Raw genomic sequence first — 9,380 nt, 5'->3', positions numbered from 1 at the left:
CGAGATATGGAACTACGGAGTTTGATAACTAATAAAGTAATCCATATGGGCTAATAGGAAATTGTAGTAAGTTCTCTCAAGCTCACTTGTTAGAAGAAACTCGTACACGCTTGTTAACGGGCAAATCGGAAAAACGCATATTTTAATTAAAAAAAAAAAAAAAAAAATAGTCTATCAAAGGTAAAAAGGCTACAAGAACCAAAGAAATTATAAAAACGTTGCGGCTGCAATTTCGAGCTTTTTTGAATTTGACTAGATATAATACAGGAATAAAGAAAAGGATTTGATTTACACGAAAAAAACTATAAAAATGGATAAAAGGATAACCTTACGATGAAAAATCTCATAATCATCGTGGTGTTATACCGATATAATGAACAATGTAACGATAATGATTTTACGCAAATTATTCGTTGTTGAGCCACGTAAATGAGCGCTAATATCTAATAAACCTCACTGATTGAATCACAGCGATTATTCGCACTCAGGGCGGCGCGTGAAAGCCGGATTATCGAGTTTAATGATCTCTACGCAGCCGCAACATTCACAAGTAATCGCATATGCAATTACCGTTCAGTTAATACGTGATTTACTTCCGTTAGTATTCCGAAGTTGTATGACTCCGAATATCAAATGAATGATTCATAAACGCATTAGTATTATGAATTCTATGTTCGCATAGTTCGAAGGATATTTACAACAATCGTTCATATTTGCAAGCATAAAATTCCAAAATAATTTTTAGCAAAATCTATATACATATAAATTTCTAAATGACCGTAAGGTTTTAATATCCAATATAAAGAGAAGATTTTCTTTCAGATTGTACATTAGTGCCCTTAATGTCTATCGCCAGCTGCGTAACGAGCGGCCGGGCATGGCAGAAAGATTACACGGTACTTTCCGCTTCTTAAAATCGAATAAAACAATGCTTTATTGTCTCCTATTCAATGAACATAAATACGTACTTAGCGTCATTAGATTCAAAAAAATCTGATCCGCGCGCATGATTCATAAATGTATTAATATGGATGGTAATATATAGATATAACTGTACATAACTGTATATGCCATGTACTACATAGTTGTATCTCAATTGCGACATGTACATCTCAATACAGTTCCTTGTATCGAATTGTTAATGCAACAATGAGATTACATAACTGTCTTGCAAGTGTCGGTACGTGTGACAACGTAATGCATCAGATAAGCTACTGTGAATATATAATCCCAATTAATTAATTGCCATTAGATCAGTACAAACATGGATGCATTGCAGTCTACTTAATTATAGAAAGATCGGTGAAGTTGAAAATTACGTGATTAAATCGATATTTAACTCTGGATAAGAATATTATAGGCGCGCATCTACAATTTTATTCTTTCGTAATGCATCAATCCTTTAAGATGGCGAGAAATCTTGCAATATTATGAAAAAAATAAAGTTTCTTTTTAGTTTATATTTTTTTCTTGTTGAAACAACTTCGATAAACACATAAAGTTTTCAGAATATAACGATCGTCGCGCATGTAATGCTTAAAATATGACTATTTAAAGAACAAGTTGCCGACGGTTCAAAGCTTAATGCCGTGCAAATCTACCTGTCTCCTGAGATGAACGCTAAGCTTTAACAGTGAAACTTTGTAATCCAACTCGATAAATCAACCGTACATCTTGAACAAAACTTATATATCAGCTTTACAACGTACTTTCGCGCTAAATTTCATCTCTTTAATCAACGCTTATAGCATCGTGTTAATTTACGAGTGGCAATAAAATTCTTTTTTCATTTTGCAGAAAGTGACAATATAAAGTCGTACAATCGATTCGGTCAAGCATACATACATATTGCCTAGATACTGTACTTGCAATCATATAAAATGTTTAAAAGTTAATAAAAATTTCACGCGTCTTTTTTCTCCAAACAAATGTCATCTCGTGAGTAAAATATTGGAGTTCGTAGTTGCGTAATAAAAGTACTAAAAGTATGTCAATTCGTGCGTATAAAACTTTTTTAATTCGGCTATTCCTCGAGGACTAGAATGTGTCAAACAAATTTTATTACATTCTGCATATCCTTTCTACATTATACACGTGCTGAAAATTCCATTATATATAAATCATATCAGTTGTAATAAAAGCATCAACGTAAAAATACTCATCTTATGTAATAAAAAAGTAAGATGATTCCATACAAAGAACACGGCAAGAAGTACTTGAACGATGCATCTCGTCGAGATCGTTTAAAAAACTTTCTTTTTATGGTGGGCGAAAAGTTATCACGGTGATTTTGTAACGATCTCGAGACTGAAAAAGATATAACATTTCCATGTATATATGCTACTCCCACGCAGCTTCTACATTCAAGAAATCGCAGATACGAAGAAGCCAGTTTTCATTTTTTTCAAGAATTACATCGCTTGCAACTAGTGTGTTAGAAAGTAAGTTATAAAATTCCCATAAAATTTTAGAAACTGAATTATTAACTAAATCTTTCTTTTATGCATTATTTTTATTTTTGGTCCAATTAGAGTTGACTTTTGCTAAATAGAAAATGCCATAGCGTAAATAACTTTGCAAATTTATAAATAACTAAATATAAATAGTTTTTTTTTTACGTAAATAAAATTTCAGAAATGAAAAAAAAATATTTTTTATTCAATTCCAAATCATATGACACTTTTAAAGCTTGATTTTTAATTAAAAAAAAATGTAACGTTAAATTAAAAAAAAATTGATTACTTACTAAAACATTCTATTATATAAACATCTATTATATTGTTTGCAAAATCACAAGACTCAAATCAGAGACGAGAGAAAATAAACGAAAGGAAATGCGGCATCCTAAGCATATACAACTATGTATCAGTCATGTATACAATCGTAACACATGTACAACCTCTCGATTCATCTGTCAACTTAAAATAGATCTATATCTCTCAGGGGAGAAGAGAGGAGCGAATATTGTTGTGCTTTGACTTCTCTGTGCGAAGACGCTTCGGCGTTCGTTGCGGAAACGAACGACCCGCGGGTGCACCACTGCGCGTTCGTGCGTATATAACATAGCGTCTGCATACTACGAATTCCTGGCACGAATTCCTGACCTAAGATAGGAAGATGTTCTGTTCATTCGATTGCATTGGGGTATCGGCATGATGATGACGCGTGAGGAACGGAACTCGCTCGGCGGCGCCCGCAATCAGAATCCAACATATGTTTTATACGGTAGAATATCGTCTTTCAATACCGCATGAAGAAAGTGCTCGATGTACGTCGTTTTATGACCACCGTACATTTTCCATGCATAAGTTATTGGATTCCTCCATTTGAGAAGAATTATTGCGTTACCGTTTTACGATATTTTGAAGTAGGATTTTACGGCGTGCTTTCGGATTTTACTATTTAACGCGAGCTTTCATCTATGAAATTTTTTGCACTGTATATGAGAAAAAGCGTATGCGAAAAGAAGCATGCGCAAATTTCGGTTTACTTTAAAGCTAAAATAATATTACAAAAACTTCTGCAATTCTTTATTACTATTTGAACTCAAATATAAAATAAATATATATGAGAGTAAAATATAAGAATATGTGAGTTGCCTTTTGGTTAAAAAAATTTGATCGATACGTCATAACAGACGCTTTGCAAAATCTGCTGTCGACAGATGGCAATCTGGGATTGACAGCAGAGAGAATTTTACTTTTTGTACAAATGCCATTTTTCGCCGATATGTTTATTTATGAATGACTCTGACAAGATGGAATAGTTCATCAAATCATCTTATCATAATCGGCTATATAGCCATCAGAGAATTCGAAGCAAACTCGAGTGATTACTTTTATAAATTTTGCAATTTCTATTCTACATTAGCTCAACGAATATTATTTTTAGATTGCTGCAGCAATTTCGCAGATAAATATCTTCTATTGACAAACTTCTGCACTTTTAAACATGTGAAAAAGTCGACTTTATATTTGTCGTGTAGTAAAATTGATAATTCAAAGCGTGGTTATTAAAATAATTATAATAATAATATATTATTTAAATTAGCTTTCACAAATTGTAAATATCGTATCGTAATGCGTTCGACTGTCAGTTTGTCGAATTTGTTTAATCACAGTACATGTAATTTAATGTAATTTGCGCATTGAAGCTTGTGGTAATGTTCATTTGCAATAACACTGACCGAAGGCACTCCAAGTTATTTATAATTGCATGTAATAGAACAATTGATTCTGTATAAAGCAGAACACGGGTAAAGTACCGCGGGGCCATTAAGCATGCATAACATTGTAATAATATCTTTCGATTGAATTCAAGCTTAATTTTCTTTAGCAAAAATGTCGACAAAAGCTAAATTAAATTATAAACTATATAACCATTTTTTTGTTGGTTTTATTATTAATAAAATATATATGTATACCGGTATATATACCGTTCTTGTTTTACAGCGATAATATACATATATGTATACTTCCTTTCTAACAAACTTGAAGAAAAATCTTACCACTAGAATAATATTATAAATAGAAAATGTCAAGCACGTAAACTCTATTTTGACTAGATATCTTTGAAAGTTAAATAACTTATTTCTCTTTCGATGCGACTGATCCAATGCAAAGCAAGAAAATTTCTTTCGTATGATAAATTTAACTGAGCATGCTATAGTGGAAACTATAAAAACTTTATCACACGTAAAATATTTTCTTTTTACTTCTGTATCTTTAAAGGTTATTCAAAACTTGTAAGTTATAAATATATTATTATGAAGCAAAAGAAATGTTACATCTTATTTTGCAATTTATATTTTATGCGACTTATTTATGCTTATTAATATATTAATCTATTTAATGTATTAATGTTTATAAATATGATTTAAGCATAAATAATTTATATTGTTAGACAAAATTTAAATAAATGTAACATATTGTGACATATTTAAATAATGATAATAAAATAAAATAATAATTAAGCAACATCGATTTTTACTTATACATACATATATATATACACACTCTGTTTCACTAATTTCATTATTATGCAAAACAAAAAGAAAGTGTTATTAAACTATTACCATAGAATATTACAAAAGTTTGAATGCACAATTTTGTGAAAAAAGCAGTAGTTTTTAAAGTGCAAGTGGTGTCTAGATAAAAGCAAAAATTAATGTTAATTTTATGAAAAAGTTGTGCAAAAAGAATACAATATTGGCGAAGAAGGAATCACATAATCTTACATTGCTTACAAAAATGTAATTGATATCGATTGTATATTTGTCCTTTCTGTTCGTCTACCGAAAGCACATGTTTTCACATTGCCTTTAATGAAGAAACCTTAACGAGATTTGCCACGTAATTATACGTTAGCTTTGAAAGAGAGGTATACTGAATACGTTGACGCAGCCATTTTTATGAAAATACACGAGCATGTAGAATCGAAAGGACGCATTAATGTAATTACATCTTAATGGTACAGCAAAGTATTCTTTGTTAATTTCTGTGCAATATAACATTTTACAAGAGTCTGTACATATTTTCTTGCAAAAATTTAATTTTTATATTTCTATGTTTTAAATTTTAAAAAATTGTTGCATAAATAATTTATATATTCGACATTAATAATAACTTTTAAATTTAATAATAATGTTAAACAATAAACGTTGGAAATAATATATTTTTTTCATTTTCTGTTTTGTAAATAAAATTGTAACAATATCTCAATATACACGCGGATGAATTGCAGTATAAACAATTTTGTGTAAAAATAAACTACTGGTAGCATCAATTTTCAGTTTTTAAGGGTCACTGTTGATTTTACCTTGAAAAATATTTCTTGTCCAACAAAAATTTATATATTGCTAATACCATAATTAATTCGCATAAAATATCTCGTATCTATGAGATCAAATTGTAATGATAAATTTTTTCAGAAGGTGTGCAATTAATTTTTTCTTAACAAATATGTTATTAATGTTACATCTTGTAACATTTCAACATTAAATATACTCTTTTTAACTAATCCTTAAATTGAAATGCTATTTCAATTAAAATAAAACCTATTTGAAATTTAATGAAAAAGGCGCTATATTATCTTATTTGCACAGCCTTTATTCGCGAAACCTTTTACTTTCAACCGCTTATAATTTAAAAGCTGTTAGTATTTCAACATTTTCATCAAGAAAAAACTAGTTTTAATTTAACTAAAGCATCTGATTTGAAATATGTGTGTGTGTGTGTGTGTGCGTGCGTGTGTGTATGTGTGTCAAGAAGCACGGTAGTCTATACAAATACATATTACAATTGCTGTATTAGTAAGTACATTGCAATAGCTACGAGCTGCAATGTCGATGCTTCTAGAAAAGATCTTCATCGAGCTTTTACACAGTAACTGACCTCAATAACAAAGAGCTCTTCGGAAGGAACAGTCGCTTCCATGTTGGATGCGTTCCCGGAAGATATGTCAATAGTGCGTTTACTGCTTTTGCCCTGAATATTATGTTGCCAAAAGCAACTCAACAATAATGGGCGTGATGATATTAATGTGACAGGAATATTCCATACACTTTTTATACATAAAATCTCTCCCCATAAAATATAATACTAATAAAAAAATTTTGCAGAAAGTAGAAATTTTTTGTATCACATTTTTATGAATCATAAAAAGAAAGATTGGAGATAGTTACGAAGTAAACGTGTTCAGCATAGTTATCGAATATACGCTTCTAGTGATAAGATAAAGCGAGGAACGTAAGACAAAAATAAAATAAGAAAAGAATGAACTCGAAACTGCTAATATTACAGTGTACACGCGATCAACCGTACTGAATTTATTGCAACAGGTTTCCATATTAGTAGATCGCATAGCACCAATATTGTTATAGTTAATTAACCTTGCGCGGGCACGTAACTACATCGGCGAATATAATGATCCGTCGAAGCAACATGTGAAGTAAGAATCAGAGCGATATTTCGTCGCATAAAATTCGTTTTTATTTATTTTTTTTTATTTTTTTCTGAGGGATCAATCGAACGAGCTACATGCAGAAACCCGAACGTTCCGTACACATTTCGCCAGGCGTGTCGCAGTTTTTCACAGTCGTTCACTCTCCGGAAATTATTCTTCGACGTTCGCAAAGCAAAATTCTGATAGCGGTTAGCCGAGGATTGCTTGAAAATTTCTACATGTCATGTATAGTTCATGAAAAACTCACTGTGACGCTTGATCTCGCAAACTCATATTTCTTTTCCTTTTTTGTTTGTTTGCTTGAATAATCGATGGAGCTCGTAAGGAGAAAAAGAGAAAGAGAAAAAGGCGAAAATGACGACATTCAGGTCCAGGGTCCTCGCTTCTGCGCACATTCTACGGTTAGTAAGTATAGCTTCGAATATCGGATGTATATTTTGGTAAAATCAGTGTGGAGATTATCCATCATTTTTTTCTTATAACTGTTCTTAGAAAAACTGTTGTATTTATCAATTTGCGAATAACACAATTTATGTAAATAAATAAATAAATAAATAGAACGACTAAATATTAAAAACAAAATGTATTGCTATTCCTGGAAATTTTGAAGTAAATTTTTCCGAGAAGATAAAGTATAAATATAGTAGTATACATAATAAATGTGAAATGTAATCAATAATTCATATAATTTAAAAATTTACAATTATCGATACGGTTTGTTCGCGATTTTATTGTATGTGGAATATGTCCAAAAATAATGAACATAATGAGATTTGAGAACATATTCCTTGACATGAAATTGCAATTAACTTTTTTTAAATAAAATTATTTAATAAAAGCGAATAAATCTGTATATTACCATAATTTTTAAATTTTTAATATAAAAACTTGAATTAAAATTTAATGTAAAATTGAGATAAAGCTAAGAACAAAGTCTTGATTTCCCATTTTCAGTTCTATTCTTTAATTCACCAAAACTTTTTATTTCTTATTTTCAATATAATATTTTTCTTAACGATTTTTATAAAGAAAAGATTGAAACTAAATTTGTTGAAAAATTTATATATCCATAATATAGGTATATCATTCAGTAACTTTGGGAAAATCTATATAAAAGTTCTTGTCTCAAAATATTCCTTTTTATTTTACAATTTCTAATTAAGAATAAGGATAGTTCTCAAGATTAGTGGTACGGAGAATGGTCACAGATAGAGAAAGAGAGAGAGAGAAAAAGAGAGAGAGAGACCTAGAAAAGAAAGATACGCTGTCGGAAGATATCAGAGCGTGAAATTCGTCGTACAGAATGTCCAAAGTATTTAATTATTTGTGCAAGTAAATAATATATGAGAAAGATTAAAGTAAAGCTACTAAAACTATCAAAAAAGATAGGATACTTGAATTGCCAATAAAATTATAAAATCTATATATTAGCTGCTCAATAGCGGGAATTCTCAGAAATAACATAGAATAATATGTAAAATACATCTCGAGTAAAATCATTCATATTAATATGCAACACTACAATTAGAACGAATTTTGCCTTAATCGTATTAAATCCGTATTATATCACGTGCGAAACACTCGAATATTCAGAGCAATTGTGTTTTTAGCTGTGTTATATCGCAGTGAATTGCAAATGTGTAAGCGGTAAACCCATTTTTAATTTTTAATTCTTCTAAATTGAGATGTAAAAATTGCACGCTTCTCTATCGAGGGCGCAGTTATACAGTTCGTTTAGTGGATACAGTCACGTTTTCTTGTATACAAGGAAATCTGAAGATCGTTGCGCTATTACTGAGTAGTTCAGAAGAGCTCGGCTTAAAGCAGTAAACCCGGCTCAAATATGTCTGGGTTGCCTACAGAGTAGCGAGTTTCTTAGGTAATCTGCGGGATCTACGTAAATGACCTCGCTGACAAATAATAGCGATAATAATAATAGTGACGAGAATATACGATAATTGGCTGTCCGGACAATTAAATTCCACACAATAATAACTTCGAAACATACATAAAGGCAAAAGAGCACGAATTCAAATGCCCACATTAACATTCGCTTATATTTACTTGTATTCAAAAACCAATTTATCCGAAGCTTTTTCAGTACTTGTTTAGAAATAGTGCGGCAGAGAGATGAAATCATATTTACTGAAATTTTCTATCTGTAGAGTTAAATATATTTGCAATTTCAGCTCTATAGAAAGCACTGTGAATAGAGTTGCCCTACCAGCATATGCGTAAAGACTGCTAAATTGCGGACATTCTCAGAAATGAGATAAAGGTAAGATATAGTTCGAGATAAAACAGTGATGAAAGAACGCCTCAAAATAACGGAGATCACCATCCTTGAAGACTTATGGCCACGTGTCTCCTTTAATCCCCAATGGAAGAAAGGTCGTTCAGAGTCGCGGAGGTCTTGC

The sequence above is a fragment of the Linepithema humile genome, chromosome 2 (genome assembly GCF_040581485.1).
Source record: "Linepithema humile isolate Giens D197 chromosome 2, Lhum_UNIL_v1.0, whole genome shotgun sequence".
Classification (NCBI taxonomy): Eukaryota; Metazoa; Arthropoda; class Insecta; order Hymenoptera; family Formicidae; genus Linepithema; species Linepithema humile.
The sequence above is the reverse complement of the archived record's forward strand: the minus strand, read 5'-3'. Positions refer to the sequence as shown.